This window comes from Lepeophtheirus salmonis, chromosome 13 (assembly GCF_016086655.4).
Source record: "Lepeophtheirus salmonis chromosome 13, UVic_Lsal_1.4, whole genome shotgun sequence".
Taxonomy (NCBI): Eukaryota; Metazoa; Arthropoda; class Copepoda; order Siphonostomatoida; family Caligidae; genus Lepeophtheirus; species Lepeophtheirus salmonis.
The window spans coordinates 47,125,255-47,146,454 of record NC_052143.2 but is presented as its reverse complement, the minus strand read 5'-3'; the positions used below and the strand labels follow the sequence as shown (position 1 = coordinate 47,146,454).

The 21,200-nt window shown below is 30.8% G+C and overlaps 1 long non-coding RNA gene across 1 annotated transcript; it reads right to left on the bottom strand.

Annotated features, from left to right (window-relative positions):
* Window positions 1–2,379: 2,379 nt before the first annotated feature.
* LOC121128668 (uncharacterized) lies at window positions 2,380–3,761 on the bottom strand. Its single transcript, XR_005868240.2, has 3 exons — window positions 3,691–3,761; window positions 3,119–3,211; window positions 2,380–2,894 (listed from the first exon to the last, which is right to left on the bottom strand). It is a non-coding gene; the product is annotated as an uncharacterized lncRNA (long non-coding RNA).
* Window positions 3,762–21,200: the final 17,439 nt, after the last annotated feature.

Here is a 21,200-nt window from a genome sequence, read left to right as displayed (position 1 = left end):
TGATGCCACCATAAAGAGGGCACCCAAGGAGGAGGGCGCCGACAGGAAGGTCAGGGACACCGACTTTGTCGACAAGGTGAAGAAGATGGTTGAAGATGAGCCTACCAGGTCCATGAAGGCCGGAGACAGGCCCTGGGTGTGGCAACAGGACTCAGCACCCTGCCATGTGTCCAAAATCTCCATGCAGTGGTTACCCGAGAACTGTTATGACGTCGTAACCAAGGATTTGTGACCTCCTTACTCTCCCGACCTTAATCCTTTGGACTATTTTGTCTGGGGTTATGTCGAGAGCCATACCAACAGACATCCTCATTGCACCAAGGCCAGCGTGATGGACTCCATCAAGGAGGTATTCGGCAACATGGGCAATGAGATGGTCAGAAGAGTCAGAGGCCGTATTGAGGCCGTTATTGATGCCAACGGTGATTATATCAAATGAATGGCTACTCTATACCTATATGGTCGTCATAGTTTTGATTTTCAATAAGAAAGTTAAAAAATGTATATTTTGTGTTGTTTTTTTGTAGAAAAATATTTTGTCGACAATTTGATCCCCGCTCCCTTTACTTTCAATATTAATTTCATGAGCTCTAACTTTGATGCATTATAAAAATATCATCGTATTCCTTCATGATTGACTTTTTAATTTGCTCCATATCTTCATTCATTTTGTTATATAATAATGTTATTTGAATCGGATGGGGAAAATTTCACGTAATTCACTGAAGGTCTCTACAAAAATTTTCTTGATAAATATACTACAGTAACATGCTTATATATAATAACAGTTTCTTCTATTGGAATATTATTTAACATAAATGTGAGTCGTATTGTCCCAATAATTCTCAAATTCGACGCATCCACACCTGATCTTTACCATTGTTCCACAGTATTTTGATCCATAATCCCATACTCTTTGGATTATCAACAGCCACAACAGTTACTTCAGCCCAAGTATCCAGCACAGCTCCTTTCCTTTTAATTTTATTTGCCTGTACATTACTTCCAGAGGTACCATTCTATTACCTACGCTCTTCTATACACCACTTAGTATTATTCCATGGATTTGAAAAGCACTCTCTTTGATTTATAATTTTTTTTTAAATGACCTTTTATTTATTTCTACATTGATTACATTTCTTCCTATATGCAGGACATTTTTCTCTATTCCTATGATATTCTTTTCCACAATAAGAATACCTTTGAGAAAAAGTATTTACTCTGAGGACTCCCTTGAATGTCCATTTTTTGGAATCCCTCACGGGTATGCAACGAGTCCTCTTGTGTCTATGAAACTTAAAATAATTTATTTATACAGTTTGAGACATGAGACTTCATGTTATAACAAATCGTATAATATATATTTTATTTTTCTCCTTTTCCTTTTTCTCTCTCTTTTAGTTGGGCATACGAATATTTATAGACTTTTGTTATGAAATCAATTCAAAAATGAGTTTTATCCTTGAACTATTGCCGGGGCCTTATTTCCATTTGATAACGATATAGAACATTTTTGGAGAAGCTCATTTTTAAAAAATCAAAGTTCATACTTTCAGCTATACAATGGGACACTTTTAAACTTTTTGAATCTAATTCGTCTTGAAGCTATGTACCTCTAAATTAAAAGCACCTACTTTCCACTTTAAACAAAGATAATTCGAGTTAAAAGTATGATGCAGTCATTTTTAAAATGTATTTAAAAATTTTTAACATTCGGTTTTAAAATATATTAACATAATTTATGCCTATCTTCAACACTGAGGGCTTAAAATAGCTTTGAACCTTAAAAATAGCCGAAAATAACAAAAAATGTATGGCCTTTTTCTGAAGGCCACGAGGCTATGAGAAAAAAGGGCCATATTTGGAATCAGGGGATCAAATTGTACTAAGTTGAGCATATGCTGTTCTTGTGCATAAAAAAAGTGTGATTTTGTTGAATGTGTTATTATTATCTTATTTACAAAATTATATATTTTAAATCATTAACCAATTAGCAATCCATAAATCCCACTCTGTGTATAGTAAGGAAATAGGAAGAAATGATTCCGATTTCGATCCGCAATTCTACACTTTGTACAACAGGATCTTCCACTTATAAAAATCCCCAAGTCACAGTGTTACTCTCCTTCTTTTAAAATCACACCCTGCTACTTTATAATTACATGTGATATATCTTCAGGAATTAAAAAAAGTAATGATAGCATCTTTGGAAAAATAGAACTAAAATATTGTTCATATTACTAACTAAAAAAAAACTCACCACATGTCTAAATTCTTAAAATTTACATCTCTGTGGATGGCCTTTGGGTGCATGTGGTAATTTTTTATTTTAAAATATATAGTTTTAAATGCAATAAATTGAACAGTTGTACTAAAAATAACAGATGAAAAATTAGAATTAATTTATTTAAACGTTGTGAAATATTTTAATTTTGAGTTGTATATAAAATTCATAACAAATCAAATGAAATATAAGATTTTCTTTTTTTTTGCAAATAAAAGTCTTTGCATGATCATTTATCTGCAATTTTCTTTCATAAATGTAGAACCATGTATAAATCTTGTAGCAGTAGATATTATCGTATCTTGTGAATAAGTTATGCTACAATGGGTCTCATAGAAAATGATTTATTGTGATGACGAAGTTTTCTCGTCTCCTTATCCGTGGAACAGTCACTGGTCTATAAATTTATATACATATGTATTATATATACCACTCTAAACAATAAAGCTTTATGAGTCCTATAAACTTATAGATTAGCTTTATATTTATTTAATAACAATAGCAATTATATGACTCGGATATTTAACATACTAATTATGATACGTTCCTAATCCATGGATTTGTGAGAGGCTCTCGGGTTTCATAAGCCCATTTCGTATTGGTTGACTGCCTGCAAAAAAGGACATGAATTTATGTACATTTGGTATGTATACAATGCGGTATAGATTAGTATTATTGCACAAAACAGGGAAATTCTTAAAGTCTAATTTACATGTAGGTCACTTAACTTCTAAAATTCAAATGATCGAGAATCTTTGTCTCTAAAAAAGTGAGAATTTTTGTTAATTAAACTATGTAAAATATGCTCAACAAGTAATATATTTTTATTAAAACCTATATTGGGTCTGTTGAAATGTTCATAACGTTTTAGGCAAGGTTATGACATTAGTATTCTAGGATGCACATGGTATAGTATTCATCGATTGCCTGGAATAAACTCTTATTAATATGTTAGCCTAATATTTTTTTTAGAAAATCTATTAAATCTTTTATATACACATTATAAAAGTTGCAGCCAAGAAATTGAATATTGTTTTACCATTATATTTTCTGTGCATGAATTCATAACTTAAAATATGAGCTGGAGAAAATATATTTTATAGACCGTAGAGAATTGATTATTTCAAAATTTATAAACTATTTCCCACTATTTTCACAGACGGTGGAGGGGGAAATATGACACAAACGAGATATTACCTAGTAGGATATTTGAGTGTCTGGAGTTTATAAATATTCCAGAAGATGACGGAGGATTAATTGAAATATTTATAGTGTAATTTTGTTAAATATAATGTAATGATTGAAAATTGTCATTAAAGGATCAATATATTTCAGACAATGTAACAAAATGATTATAGTTTTTCTCCTTTATAACATTTAATAATTAAGTTTAATTATATTCTTACTTTAACTGAAAAATTGGCTCGTTTATGTTTCATATTAATTGATAACGTTATCTATTTATCACGAAATTATCCCACTAGCATAAAATATTTTGTTGTCAGCTGTAGAATTGTTTGTTTGCCACCTCCTAATCAGTATTCTGAATGTTTATTGGATGTATTCCAAATTATCCTTTTAAGCAAAGAACAATTCTCAACAATTATTAAAAAATAATTTCATATTTTGGAAAAACTGGCCTAATATCACATGATTTTGGGTACAATAAAAGTAATGATTAAGGTTTTTCATTTACTGGAAAATTGTTGTTGAGCAAGATCCCGTTAGATAATAATAAATACTGTTAAGTTTATTTTTTTAACTTTAAGCACAAATTAAACATTAAGCTAGTCTTACTCATATATTTTCATTTTCTTCAATTGATTATTCATTATCACTTAAAGACCAATTTTGGCAAAACTTTATATTAAGATTTGCGTATATTAACAGTAAGAGACTAACGAATTTTGAGATGTCTAGCTCAGACAAAACATTAAAAACTAATAATCGACGATAACTATGGAAAAAATTGAGATACATAACTCAAATAAGAGCCATTTTGTAGGAATAATACAGCACTTCTTATACAGCAAATTTTTTGAATGAGGTCGATCCATGGGAAGTAGAGAGGATTGTAATGTATATCACAACCTTTCATACGAAAAAATAACTGAAAAATGTTCCATACACGACTTGCTTTTTAAAATAAACAAAGTATTTTTCCTTCGGCTGTTTTCTTAAATTGACTTTTGCATGATTTAAAGTAGATGACTCTACGTATTAAAAATTTATAAAATATGATTTTGATAATAAATTATTTCAATCAAGGGCCATCTTTTATAAATCTTGTAATTTCATACTCATACATTGATTTTGAAAAAATTATCAATTCAAAGTATATATTAATCAATGACTATTCTCTAATTAACAATTAAAATTTGGCAACAAGAAATTAAATGAAAAATATGCTTTTCAAATTTTTCCATTTCTTTTGACAGTCAAAGTTGATAGTTGAAAAAAACAAAACTAATGATATTTGGCCAATTATTTCCTACTTTGAAATTGTTCTTTATTTAATCATAAGGAATTGCTCACAGCCTCACAATAAATATCTCAAGCTCATCCTATCAACGTTTAAAATACTAATGTGAAATGAGAAGTAGAAAAATTGACAATTTTAAAAAATACAGTGTAAATGAATATGTTAGTTGGATGACAATGTGAAGGAGAGAAAAAAATTCTTTCAAATTATTTGGAGGAAATGTTGAGAGATACAAACTATGAAGAAGATTTTAATGAGATCTTGGTGCATTTAAAAAAACAAACAAAACAATAATTATAAATTTGTGAAAAAGTGAAAAAAATAATGAAAAATAAAGAAAATATCTCATGATTCTACTTCGTACCTATGGTGGTGCATGTCAATTAGGTCGCTAATGTTAACTCTTATAAATTGAGGTGCTATTAAACAACTTTAAAGCTTGAAATGGAAGAGTGTATGTTTTTTGTTCTGCATGGCACGTCACTGTCACAGTAAAAAGGAGCTCAGAATGAGAAACACATATAAATGTCAGCAATGAAAATAAAGAAGAAGCTCTCAGACTCAAAACTACAGTGACGGTTAGAAAAAAAAATTCTGACCAAAGTCGATGTGGCCTCCTACAGCCCTGACTTGAATTTATTTTCCTTTACGTTCTGGACGTACTTAGAGTGAAGGTCCTGCACCATCAATCCTGTAAGACAGTCATTATCTTTATGCTTTCGGGGTTCAAAATTAACATACATTGATTACGTGAGCACCACTCTCGAGAAAGGTATCTAGCCATGGGATAATTCCCATTAAAGGGACAATACATATACCTTTCAACAAGATGACACTCCATCTAACACGTCCAATATGATGCAAAAATGGCGTGACAATCATTTTGCTAGCTTTTGGAGCAACAACTTTTAGCCTCTATCTAGTCCGTTTCTAAAACCGGAAGGATTTTGAAAATATTCTCCATTTTGGAGCATTCCCATGATTGCGGTCCGTGCTTACAGTTATGTCATACCTAACAGACTCAAGGTTGTAATGTTTACTAATGTACACAATTTTGGATAATTTTTTCCTTACCTATTGATATGATATCCATTAATATTCATTCAAAGCTTATGGTTTCTAATAAAAAGTAACATGCAATGATTTATTTTACAGATTTCAGGGACCATCCTGTATGTATATAGTAGCCATTCTTAATTGTATTTTCTTGGTATAATGAATAGTATCCTTTCTTGTCTATGATTGATGGATATGTTTATGTATAACTTTACAATAGATTGCTTTCATACATGCAGGTATTTCTATATGGTTACACATTTAAATATTGTTTTTAAGGGTGATAATGTATTCTTAATTAAATATTTCATTGCATTTATATTGTAGGTTATCAATATAAAGTTTATTTACTCTCATTGATAGCTGGATATGACATTGTTGGAGGATTTCAAAATTCCTTATAAATTTTCCCCATACTCCAATATGTATGTAACTATTTTTTTATTATTTACATCTCGTGGTAGGTTTGACCATAAAAATATCTTAGATTTTTCCATAAGAATTAAATATTTGCCTACTAAATATTTTGGATCTTTTTGCTTTATTGAAGGACACATATTTTCCTTTTGGTAAGAATTTTGTAAAATACACTGCAGTTTTTATTAATCCATAAAGATCAAGAGGACCATTGGTAATTCGTTCGTAAACATGGGGCAAGTAGATTTGTAACACTTTAGCATACAAATCTTTTAGAAATATAAAATAATTCTTCAAGTCGGAACTATCCTTAAAAATATAATCTACAAACCTTATATTATTAGAGTAGTTATGGCACTGGCGCTATCTTATTACATTAAAACGAATATTTCTATATTTTCTTGAAGGTGCGTTTCCCCATCTTATGTACATCTACAACACGTAATCTTGGAACAGACCAATGGGCCATTTATTTCCAATAACTTTGAAAATAAGAAATATATCTCCCTGGATGACCCAGGCAGAATGTTAGAAAAAGGAAGATTGTCATTAGACTTACAAACATACTTTACTTCAAAATATTACTAAAGATGAAGTACTAGTTTATTATATGATTGGATTTTAAATAGACTGAATCAGAGGTTAAAGTTCATATTCCTGACACTTTTGTCTAATTAAACTCCAAATTTACAATGTGGGGACCCAAAACTGTCTGTCAGTAGCATTTCATTACGATTATCCCTGTTATTTTTAATTATAATAGTTCATTACGCAAACAAACGACAGCTGAAACAAAAATAAACAAGCTTAGTTTTAATCGCATGTATCTAAGTGTAAAAATGTCTGAGCAACAACAAAAAAGACTACGCGTTTGCGATCTCCTCCGCGCCGGTGTCAATCCCAAGAAGGTTGCAGAGACCGTTAGCATCTTCATGCATACAACATCAAGTAGTCCATTACAGCCCAATATACCCAAGAAGAACAATAACTTCTGCAGCAACAATATGGCTGACTTTTGGCCTACCTCCATTTGGCCCTCTTCCAGCCCTGACCTCAACCCCTGGGACTTTACACAGTTTAGAGCATATTGGAGAATAATGTCTGCCACACCTCTCATCCAAATTTGGATTCGATCCAATCTGTCATCATGAGAGTGTGGTACGGGTACGCTCTTGACACGTCTTCATCGTCAAGAGCTGTCAATCTGTTCGCTGGCATGTCGAAGCTGGTATTGTTTGTGATGGAGGACATATAATTAGTTTCATACTATTAGTCAAGATATCAGTTGAAAATCTAACTGCCGAGAATAATTTGACATGATAGTCAAACATTGTTCCGGTTAATTTAAAAATCTACTGACGGTATGGAAATGTTCCTTAGCTTACAAACAACTCTGCCAAAAAGTACTAGACTCTCAAATAATTTATTATTTATGCAAGACAATAAACCCTTACAACAACACTAACAAAGATCACTATAAAAACTATAGTGCTCCTGCCCCCTAGTTTTTTTAAATTTTCAAACAGAGAGAAATAATTGATAATGGCATTAATACCAAGCAGGTGTCAGTCTTTATTTATTGGTTCAATCTTAGGATTGATCCTTAAGACCAATCTTTTTTCTCTCAATATTTTCCAAAGATATGGTCAATTATGCATTTCTACGTCTCATGTTACCTTGACCTTTAACTTTGACGCTGATCTCTCAAAATTTAATAGCCTCTTAGAGTGACCATATATAATCTTTGTACCAAGTATAATCAAAATAATTTCTAAATTTTGTCGTAATCCTTGTGACTAACAAAGAAACAGAGGCAAAATCCTTGGAAGCAAAGCATAAATCGAATTGATCTTAGGATCTTCTTAGGGAGGAATATTATATCTTACACCGATTTAAAAAAGCATTGGTCAAAAGTTCCTATTTTAATAAAGGGGGTTTATGAGTAATAAGTTAGAGAAATATGTATATCGTTTGAGGTAGTGACAAATAGGGGCAACTTAATTATTAACCCTGTATACTAGGAAACGGGAATCTATCTCCTATAGAATAATGATGTTTTCTATATAGATTTAGATGATTCCATCACGTTTTCAAAATTCAAAAAATCTCTAAAAATAAATGAGATATTTATAAAAACATCATTATATTTAATTTCTTTTATTAAAGTAATTAGACTTTAATGCTTTACAGATTTTGTGCGTGGATGTCTTCCCATGAATGTTTTATAAAATTTTAAATCAAAAAGTAAAGTTTGATAATCGTTTTCAAAGTATTATGTAAAAATTAGATGAACCAATTCAAACTGATTTATCGATACGAATCAAAGCCATAGCAATATTAATAATCATACTAAGACCCTTAGAATTAGTCAAATAATAAAATAAAACGATTTCCATTATTGTTAATGATTATGATTATGTCAAAGAAAGATCCAATTGAGATCATTATTACACTAATTCATTGTTCGTCCCCACAAAAAGAAAGCCCGTTTATTTCCAATTGAATTTGATAAAATGATCACCAATCATCCTTCTTTAACCAAAATGCGAAATAATAATTATTAATTGTTGTTTTAGTCAGGAAGGACGAAACCATAGAGAAATAAATAAGTAGAGGCGATTAAATGCACGAAAGATAGAACAAAAATATGAGCTGACAAAAGGGGGTTTTCTACCATTAGTCTCATTGTCAATTATTAGTGTGGTCTGAAAAGTTTCCGACTTCAACGTGAACATACCAGCACTTGTAAAACTAATCTAGTCACAGTTACCTAGCATCTGTTGACAGTTACTCACTAAAGTTTGTGCCATTTTGGACGCAGAGTTGTAATGTACCAGTCGTTTGAGTGAGTTGATATGATTATTTTTGTCAAAATGGACAAAATCCAGTATTGAGCTGTCATTGAATATTAGTTTTTGAACGGCAACACGCCGTCGCTAAATCAAAGATGAATTGGATGCTGTGTAGAATGACTTTGCACAATTATTTGCTACAGTGTAACTATGGGCAGCTAAATTTAAACGTGGGCATATGAGCCTTGGAGACGACGAACGTTCGGGACATCCAAAAACTGCAACTACCCATGAAAAAATTGCCAAATTTCATAAATGGTGCTAGAGGACTGCGGAATTAAAGTGAAAGGTTTTGGAAATGTCAAAAGAACGTGTTTGTTACATATTAAGACGACATTTATGAATGAGAAAGCTGTCCGCGCGTTGGTTGACGTGTTTGCTCACGTTAGACACAATACGTCTTCGAATGAACATTTTCAACTATCTGTTGGCGCAGTTTAGGTGCAATATATCCCATTTTTGCCGTGATTAATTACTGTAAATGACGCTTGGATGTACCTTGCTACAACCAAAAAAATACAATCCAAACAGTGGACTCCAACGGGGGAACCGGCTCCAAAAAAAAACAATACTGTTTTTTTCGGCTGGGAAAGTGATGACAACTTTTTTGGGATATTCATGGAGTTAATTTAATCGATTATCTTCAAAAGGAAAAACCATTACAGGATCATACCACGCATCATTACTTGGCAAGATGAAGGCGGATCATACCACGCATCATTACTTGTCAAGATGAAGGCAAAACTTGCGGAAAAACAGCCACATTTGCAGAAATAGAAAATCTTATTTCACCAAGACAACACATTATTTCACATGTCAGCATGACGAAAATCCAAGAATTACCGCTTGAAATGCTTGACCCGTCTTTTTACTCACCAGATCTAGTACCAAGCTTATTGGTATTTTTGTTCCCTCGAGTAAAAAATGTGATCTGAAGACAAATATTTTTGTTAAATTTGAACAATTATTTTGCTGAGAAAAACGCCGAGTACTATTTTGAGGGGTAAGAAAGATGTGAGCATCGCTCGGAGAAGTATGTAGAATTTCAATGAGACTGTTGACAAATTAAGAAAAAATCTGAAAAAATGTCCTGTATCTTTGTTGAGTCGGAAACTTTTCGGAACACCCTCTTCTAACTAGAGAAATCCTATTCAACTCTGATTGACTCTCACGATGCAATAAAAATTAAAAAAATCAACTTATATCCTTTAGCTGGTGTATAAATTATACTACAACTTTTTATCCAGAGAGAAAATAATACACAGTAATACCTTGACATGCAAGTTTAATTAGTTCTTTGAAGGAGTTCTTAAGTCAAGGCAATTTAACCCAAAAGAAATAACTAAAAAAAAGTTAAATTTGAAGTGGCTCTAGTGTCCCGCCGCTTACTCTTGATCAGCTTGTATCTTTATACAAATTCGTGAGTTGTGGGATATGCATCTCAATGTATTACACTGTATCTTTGTTTCTACCTATTGCCATAACTGACTCTACTTGCTGCATAGTGGCATAGTGAAGGTTTTAATCTACTACAATCGTAATATGCCGAACTGCCAAATTAAATCCCGTTGTCGTCTCTAGGTATATATTCTCTATGGTTGAAGCCGCTAGTAACCCGGTGGATGCAGGGGTAGAGGACATAGAGGGCTCCAGGGCCCCTTAACTTGGGGGTCTGCACTAAATACAATTTAAAACTAGAATTGCGTTAGAGCGCAAAACCTCCACCTAAAATCAAATTGAGTTATGTATCTCAATTTGTTCCAAAATTATCGTCGAATATGTATTTATACGTTTTATATTACCTTAAACTTTGACATTGACCTCTCAAAATTTAATGGCCTTTGACTGTTTCCATGTAAAATCTACACGCCAAGTTTGATCAAAATTGATTCGTAAATTTTTTGCGTTATATTTGTAATTAACAAACAAACAGAAAAACCTCCGTTCAATTTCAAAACTGAAAAAAAAATTCTTAAATATTAAGAAGACATTGGTTTGCAAAAAAAAAAAAAAAAAGTCCTTCAATGAAATATGCACCCAATTGTTAAAAAGGGCCATAAAACTAATCCCCTCGAAAGAATTTCTTTTTTTTTTAAATAATTTATAAAAAAATGTCCTGCAAATTTATATTTGTCCATGCCCCCTCACTCAAATATATAGTCCTGGACGGATGGGGATAAGGGCTCGTGGGTTTATTTTCTAAAACAAAAAATAAATAAATAAAAAAGATGAAATGTTTAAATAAGGCGTAAATTTGAACGTAGTAGAGTTAGATCTGTCAGCAAATTGAATTCTTTTTTCAGTGTCTCTTTTCGGTAGGTAAAAAATAAATCGACTTCAAACACCTTCCCGTCGTGGGTTTATTTGTTCTTTTCCTCTCTGAAAAAAAAAAAAGAACACATAAAGGAAAAAGACGAATAAGGAATTCCGTTCCAAGACCAATACAACTCAGGCTGGTAATATTTATGCAAGTCCTTGACTGAAACATGAAATCTATGTGGGTATATTTTATGCAAAGATTCAAGTTCTAGACTCTATACTTAAATCCTCTTTCATTTTTCCCTTGTGACTTTGAGCTATCAACCAATGGTATGAACTACAAATATTTGTTTTTAATTAATAAAGTGAGAAACGCCTTAGATTAGGAGATAGAAACCAGGCATTTGTAACTCAAACAATGTAAATTGATGTAACAAAGAATGGGATATTGATATCAGGTTATTTAGCTTCTTCTGACTTTTGACAATAATTATAATTGAACAGTATACAATTTACTTCTGAGAAGTAAGCTTTGTGTCAACATTGGGCCTCCAGCACGAATTATGCTCATAAATAAAGGTGTTCTTATATATAGTTTTTAGTCAATATGCAAACATATAAACTATAGTTAGGAAATAAACTTTCTAAGACCCATCTCACAACACCTCCTCGAAACTATTTTTTATTCAAAGTACCTTTTATAGAGAAATAAATACATTGAGACAATGAAGGGCTGTAGTAGATTAAAATCTTTAGTCTACAGCAAAAGAAATTTCAAAAATCTATAGGTATTCCCAATAATTTATTTTCTTTAGAAAAAAATTTCAAATATAAAACTTTTATCATTAAATTTCCAAAGTATATGATTTTTTTTTAAATTTTAACCATATATAGGTAGAATGTAATATGGTGTTATTGATAGTAAGCTAACTCAGAAATGAAATTTTGGATCTATAACTCCATCCAACGTTGAGTTTTGAGGCCTTAAATATTAAAAAAATAGTATTGTAATGAATATTGGATGAACGATATCTTGTAAATTAAAGCTTTGATAGGCAAGTGAAATGCCTCATTCAAAAGCTATTAGTTTGTTTATAAATACTGTTATAATTTGGTTTTAAAAAAAAAAGTGAACCTTATTCCTTGACCTTACATTTTTAAATTATGGTCATTGAATTTTTTTTTTTTACTTTAACTACCTATATAAAAGTAAAACAGTTATAGTTTTTTTTTAAGCTGTAGGGTGGAAACTTCATGGAGGAAGCAATAATGGTTTGATTTATAAAAGTTATAAATTCATTTATTTAGTTTTTAAAAAAAAGTTTCAGCAAACGTGAAAATCTAATAAATCTACAAAAAAAAATATTTTTAATCAAGTTATGATTTTTATAAATCATACCATTATGGCTTTGGTTTACGATGTATTGCTAATCAAATATTCATCAAAGTGATAATTTCTTCATCTTTAAGCCCTTAAAACTCAGAGTTGGATCGAGTTACAAACCCAAAATTTCCTTTCGGAGCTAGTCTACTATCAATAATAGAGTGTTTGGTATTTTCCCTTAAACTATTTTGCCTCAGGACATTTTGCTTTAAACCAAATCGCCTCGAGGCCATTTTGCCTTCTGTATATTTTGCCTTAATATATTTAATATAAATTGATGAGTTTTATGTTTTGTAATTATTTATTTTTTGAACAATTGATGATTTTTATAAATCTTATTGTTTATTTTTGTTTTAAATGGATATTTTCTTGATATAAATCAGAATATATAATTATTACTATAAAATGCATTAAGTGGTAGTTTTCTATTAAAATAATAATGAAATTATGTTCTTGCCTCATATTATGCTTGTTTGTCAATCCATGAGTATTTTCCTATATGAACCATCATGTCTAATAGTGATTGATAACGAAGAAGGGATTAGCAAATTCTTCCGTTCGAACCCTTGTCGTGTTTTTTTTCTTCTTATTATACTAATTTTATTACCTATTTTGTCTCTGGTTCGAACCAATTACATTGTGAGATTTCAACTGTAAATATGTATTAAAATTTAAAGCTATAATTCTATTATTATTTCAATAGATAACAACCAATTAGAAATGTATTATATAGCAATACTCAATACATATTTAAATTTAAAGGGAACATCAATTTAAACTAAAAATAAACACTAACGACATATAGACCTCATTTATTTATATATAAAGGCGAAATATCTTTAAGACGAAAATGGCTTTAGGAAAAATGTCTCGAGGAAAATTAGTTTCAGGTGAAAGTACCTAGAAAATTTTAGTCAAATCTGTTTCCTCTTTATAATGTCTCATGGAAATATCCATGCTAAATTTATTTTTTAACCTCCTTAATTATAAGGTCTCCCTGAAAGAAATTGGACTCCTTTGGATTTTTGGAGGGAAAATCAGATTGGTTTTTGTGTTTAATACAGAGAATGGGGGGATTTAAAAGAAGGGATTGAGCCCAATCCTTGATTTTCTCCTATTTGCGGACACACCCTTCTACTATACATATTATAAGACAATATTTAGTATTATCCACATATTTACATACATATTTAAGATATTCTTATCCATTGTATGAATGTATAATTGTATGCTCATAAAAATGCCATGAAATGTATTTTATTTGTGTATAATTAAATAACATACAAAATAAATTAATGGTATTAGAACATAAGCCACAAAGAGATTTAGTTGTTATTTAGTTTGAAATAAAACTAAATATATAAACATAGGGATTCAGTAGATCAGCATAAAATTATAAATGAATATGAATATTTATTGTATTTTATTTCCAGTAGTTTTCTCATCCCCATCAAGAGTTATTCCTTATATCCTCTTTACCAAAATAAATTTAGTTTAGTCTAATTATCCCTTCCAATCAATAAAGATGAAATACTATAACTTGGAATGACGTTGTCATTGCAAGTTGTAAAATAATTGAAGGGGTTCATTTTGTCAGATGTTTTATCTATTATCGATCATTACAATGCAGTCAAACGGGAGGTGAAGCGATGCTCACGTGGTTATTTTTTTCCACATTAAGTTGTCAATGAAAATACTATTTTGTCCGTAAGGAGTGCTCAAGTTGCCTTGAATAATAATACTCCATAATCAAATGTTAAATCCATTGTGGAATGGGCATGTTAAAAAAATCAAAACATGTTAACCCTAACAATTTGAAGAATATTTTATAATGCTGATGACGTTTCATTAGATCAGCTACAATGTCCTGTGACAAGGGAAAAAGGATATAAACTATGACATTTGCTAGTATTACTCCGATGTCGATTCCACATTCTACTCTGAGTCCAACGAGGAATTACAATTATATCTTCGCAACAAATCCTCACGAACGTTCAAACAGGTTTTGAATATAATTGAATCTATTTAGGAAAGGATGTTCACTACTTAGGAATTAAATAATAATGACAAATTCTAAGAACAATTATATCATTATTAATTATATTACCAGCTACAGTTTTGCAAGAGAGCAGCATAACTGTCATTACTAGGGACGATAATATTGGCTAAATTACAGTGTGTACATTTTTTTTCGAAAAAAACATCAGATTTACATGTATGTCTATAATATTCAAAGAAGGAAATTTTTTCTAAATCCTCATAAGTGTAAATCAAACAGATGTATAGTGTCCTTTCCTTGCTTAGTTGGAAATTCGTGTTTTAATCATGATTTTAGCACTATGAAGACCTTTGTAGACTCCAACCCCAAATTAAGAAATTTTTGCATTCTAGTAGAAAGGTTAAGATTTTTTTGAAAAAATTTAATTTTCTTGATATAACTTTGGATTTTTGAAAAAAATAAAAAAATTCAAATAATTTTATATGAAAAATTTAAATTTTGAAATTTTTTTCCCAAAAAAATGAATTTTTTGCGCACAACTTTTTTTGATAATTGAAATATTTCGAAGTACTGGTTAATCGATGATTTAGTTTGATTTTTGTACAGAACATTCGGATATATGGATTTGCAATCCAATAAATTAATATATTTTCATACAAATATTTTAGCAAATTTGTTTATTACATCATCAGAAAAATAAACACATTCATGAAGTGTAAGCTGATTTTGAGAGTAGGGTTTTTTATTGAAAGCTTTGATACTCAGAGTGTATCAAGACTTAATTCAAGTTCCAAAAAATGAACTCCTTGTTTCTTGATATTTTGGTTTTCTACAAGTTGTATATGATCTTTTGTAAAAAATTAATCTAAATGTAAGATAAACAATTAAGTACATCAATATTATGTTTTTATTCAAAGGACTTATCCCCCCCAAAAAAAAAAAAAAAAAAATTCTAACATATTTATTATTACTAATTAATTGAAGAACACTGATGAAGCTCAAGGATCGAAACCAATGTTAGATCATTACTATACCTACTAATGTTTCGTGAGTTTTATACATTTTTATAATTTATAGGAAAGGGTTGGATAATTTTTGTTGCTGGAGACTTGAACCACTGTTTCTTTCTCAGGAACCTTATAAAATTTTTTAATGAAACCATACATTTGCGGAGGGGCAATTATTTGACTCATAATTTAGAAAAAAAAAAGAGCGTTATTGCCTTTCTGAAGTATAATTTTTAATATCCCTGATTGAAAATAAATCTTAAGTCCCCTTGATAGACATACTCCAAAATACTTCCCACTTGTCTTATTGCTCTGTTAAGCGACACTATGAGGGTAGGTGAATTGTTTGTCAAGAAAAAAAGAGCTTGAGGTGAAGGCAGGAGCAAGACATATGGTATTACTGAATTTAGATCCATGTTTATATCCGCTGCCTATTACATGATTTTTGGGAAAGAAAATGAATTACTTCTATACATGGAAAAGAGAACCTTTTACAATTAAAATATTATTAGTGAATTTTTAATAGTTATATTTAAATTCATATATATATTTTTTAAAACAATTTACATCAAAGATAGGCAATAATTTGTAGAGTTCCCAACATCTCTATACTTAAATATTTTGTATCCATCAACCTAAAAGGGTTGACGGATGGGGAAGAAAAATACATTCAAGGTCTTGTTCTTTTTGAAATTTTAAAGAAGAATAATTGAACTGCGGTGGTAACAAGGGCCCAATCAGCCTATTCGGAAAGATGAGTGGAGAGGTATCATATTGGCTGCTTCCTCTCACTAATTTCTCTCAATGAAAATTCCTAATTCAGGATATGAGTCATGGAATATTGCAAGAGAAGATATCCGGTACCTCCTATTGACTCCGCGTAATCATAGAAATATTTAAAAAAGGTTTTTAGAAATTTTAACAAATATTTATCTTGATTGTTGATATGCTTGTTTACTATTTTTTTTTTTTTTTTTTTAAAGATTGGTTGTTAGAGTTGAAATTCTACACTAGAGCAACAATATAGAGTATAATTTTTATTTATGTATTTGTCGCACAATTGCTTCAGTATTTGTATGTTCTGGATAATATATAAACCTTAAAAAGAATGTTAAAAGAACATGTATATTTATTTTATTATGCATTTTAAATACAATTTACACCAAATATATTCAATAATGCTTACTTTAGAGGTAAAAGTTAACACCATAACGACCTATTAAATAATAAACAAAAAAAAAGCACAAGCAACAACCTTTTTTTCTTTTCTAATTTTAAAGATAGTTTTTTCATAACAAACACTAACTCTAACTATGAGCCTATTGTAGCTGCTTAACAATGCATTTTTCGCCATAAGTATTGGAATTGCCAATCAAATATGACAAGGATGAAATAGAGCATTATTGCCTGGTAACATGTTGAGGAAAATGTAATTTCCCATTTCCCGCATTTTTTTAAACTAAGTTCATTATTGATTACCCCGAATCTTACGATAAAGTGTTTAAAGGTGTAAGTATATACTACTAACGCTTTTCAGATAGACTTGCACTTCGCCAGTTCAGTCATGAATTATATTGCGTGAAGTGTGGAGGTATCAAAGGAAGAAATTCGTCATATTTTACATTTTTACTACCTCTAGTGAAAAATGCGTCAAAAGTGAGTAAGAACATTTACGATGAATACAAAGAATGTTATTCTTTCGGTTCGTGTTTCAAACAGTGGTTCAAGCGATTTTGTTCTTGTGTAGTATAGGTGAATGATGTGCCACACAATGACAGGTCTGTAGTCAAAAATGTCCATAAAATCATGGAAAATGTCGAGATAAACCTTCAAATTAGCAGTTTTAGCGTTGCCCAGGAGCTGAATATTGATTATGAAACCGTTTTGAACCATTTGCAGAAGGCTGGATACAAAAAGAAACTCGATGTTTTGGTGTCACGCAAGCTGACGCACAAAAATCTCATTGACCGAATTTCCATCTGCGAATCACTGCTACATAAAAAAACCCCAATGCATTTCTAAAACGGATTGTCAATACGTCAAAAATAGATTGTGGTCGAAAGCCAACGAAAGGACCCACACCGTCGCCAAGCCAGGATTGACTGCTGTGAAGGTGTTGCGGTGTATTTGGTGTGTATGAGCTGGTCACCTATAGCCAAACATTCATTTCTGCTCTCTACTCTGATCAACTCGACTGTTTGAAGCTGACAATCGAACAGAAGTGACCAACATTGATAAATAGAAGAAGAATCGTGTTTCATCATATATACGCCAGGTAGTACATATCTTTAATAACGCGCCAGAAGCTCCAGAAGCTCAGATGGGTAGTTCTTATGCGTCCACACACTACATTCCAGGCCTGGTACCAAGTGCGTCCTACCTGTTCCTGTCTATGGCTAAACCGTTTAGGGGCACAAATTTGGCCTCAATAGAGGCCTATGAAAATTTGTTGTCCGAGTTTGTTTTTTTTCTTCCATAGGGGCAAGGGCTTCTTCGAGAAGGGCATAATAAAGTTGGATTCTTGTTGGCAACAAGTATTCAAACAGAACAAGGCATATTTGGCTTAAATTGTATGATTGTAATACTTCTTATAAAGGATTGAAATAGAGCGAAAAATACGGAATTACTTTTTCCGAACCCTTTTTAGAAAGAATCACGTAATTCACTAACTAATTATTGATTTCAGGGCTTTTTGAAGTAGGAAAGACTGAGTGCTACAATGTGCATACCTTGGGGTAACATGAAACCCAATTTATTTGTGGAATTTACTTGTTTCTAGGGGCAATTTTCTTGGAATCGTGTATTTTCAATATATATTCATGTTGCCAATTTAATATGTTTGTAGGTATATTTGAAATTCACCATTAAAATAAAGTAGAGCTGAAGGATAAACAAACCCGTTTTCCCCTGGTATTTGGTTGTCAAGACTGCGGGCCTCAAAGCCTTTATAGTTTTTTATTTTTTTATGATAATAATATTTACATGTATGATTTATACAAAAATTGTTTTTCTTTATGAAAAATTCTTCCAATGAACCTCTACAGCCATTAGTATTGTTTATCGTGACAAATATTTATGTACTAAAAATTACAATCACCCCTTTATTAAATCAACAATTGCGCCTTATCAAAGAGATCCAAATTACTTGACGAGAATAAATAACAAAGCTCCATCTGATAAGCAGGAGTCTGTGTACTCTAAAATGTTAAAAAAATACCCACAGTCTGTCGATTACCTCGTCTCACTTGATACGTCGTCATGGCTATTTTATAATTTATTGCTTTTGATAAATACATGAAGCAATAAGTTATACTACCGCAATAATATCTTAACAACTTATTTTCAGTATTTATTGCCTTCACTTATGCTTCGTTTTCAAAAGATACAAGTACAATTCTTGTCAATCCCTTGTCGCATATATACATACGAGGGTGGTCTGAAATGTTTTCGACTTCAACGTTAAGATGGCAGCACTTGTAAATAAAAGCTATCTATCTTGCATCTGTCGATAATTACTCACCAAAGTTTCCGCCATTTTGAACGTCCAGTTGTTATCTAACTGTCGATTGAATGTCTATGTGAAAATGAACAAAATCGAGTTTCGAGCTGCCATTATTGTCTCATTTTTTTTAAAGTATAAGTTTTAAATAGATTCAAGCAATATCAGATATATAAAGGCTTCTTGTGTAAAAGTTAGACATTTATAAGTCAATCCAACTCAGTGTAATTGAGCTCAAAACAAAAAATGTCTAGTGAGCAATTATTTTGCAGAAAAAACGCGGAGCACTATTTGGATGGGTTTCAGAAATTGGAACATAATTGGGGAAGCCTCTGGAGTTGCAGGAGACTATGATGAAAAATAAAAATTCAGAAAAAATGTATTGTATTTTTGTTAGGTCAGAAAAATTTTATATCACACCGTATATATATATATATTGTAAATATAAATTAGCCATCTTATTATTTCTATAAAGAATTTTTGGATATAATAAGCAAATACAAGTGTGTAGCTACGCTTTTAATAAATAAAAAATTCCCTTTTTTTCTATATATAATAATTACCTTAATGTTACATAGATACCAACATTAGAGTTGTGTACATACCAATAATTAATAATAAGTATAATAGGTTACAATTTTATATAACAATCTATCACTAGTATCAAATTCTTAAACTTGTCATCAGATTTGGGGTCAAGATCACAAATACAACACTTCATATTTGAAAAAGAAAAACATCTTAAAAAGAAAACGAAAAAAGCAAAAAAAAAAAAAAAACAACCTCACTTGTAATACATAATAATAAATAAAAAAAATAGCATCTGACAAATAATTAATAAATAAATATCTAATTAAAAATATAATCTCAACACGCATGATAAAAAGCAAAATTCATTAAGAGGGCCTTATTTTGGTGTGAAGTTTAATGTTTTCATAATTGGACCTTGCAATCATGTTTTGCAATTTTGCAATGGATTTGGATGTCAATTCTGAATGGAAAAGCCATGTCGTTAAAGCCATAAATTTTTTGGGTGGGCCCTCTTCCTAGGTAGTGAGTGAGTCGTTCAGCCATTATAAACTTTATTCATTTTAGATATTCACAGTCACGAAAAACATGGGCAAGCGTTTTATTTTTGTTGCAGTCTTTCAATAAAATATTACTAAGCAATATTACAATACAGTATCGAATGAAATACTGTTTAGAATTTTAATATTATTATTAGATATATACTATTTATTTCAAAAATTGTGGAGGAAATATATGACAATTATAGTCTTGGAGTACCTTGGGGATAAATAACAATTTATGTGATTGACTTATTTGTTTAACTATCAGATGATTTAGGGCCCTTTTTCTATTTCTTTTTAGAAGAAAGGTTGCGTAATAAAATAAGGTAACGATGTGATACTCACATTATTATAATCTTCTTTTTGCCTGAGTATAAATTAAGTATGTTCTTAAGCTGTTTTTTATAAGATCGTTAAAATTAAATGAAACATATTTTCGTGATTTATTTTTAATGAAAATCAAAAACTACTTAAAAATCCATCACTCGCTTTTCTTTCTCTCATCATTCATATACTGTACACATAAATTGACGTCATACTTGTATACAATATGTACATTCTATCTATCTATGTACGTACATAATATGAAGTCAAAATACCTACTTTAAAAAAAAAGTCCAAATACAGAGTATATTTATATAACGAAAAAAGACTATATCAGTTTGTGGTCATTGTAAGTACTGCGGTATTAGTAGCCATTAAAGTCTCATATTAAACGTTTAGTAGTTAAATACATTAAAGTGGGTTACCATTGGTGTGTTGGTGATCCTTATTTATCACCGAGGACTGCGGTCCAGCCCAATTGTCGATCCTAAAAGAAGATATAATTGATCCCTCGCGAAGCCATTGAGTGTGTTTTTCCTTTTTTTTTAGTTACTTAGTTATATCATA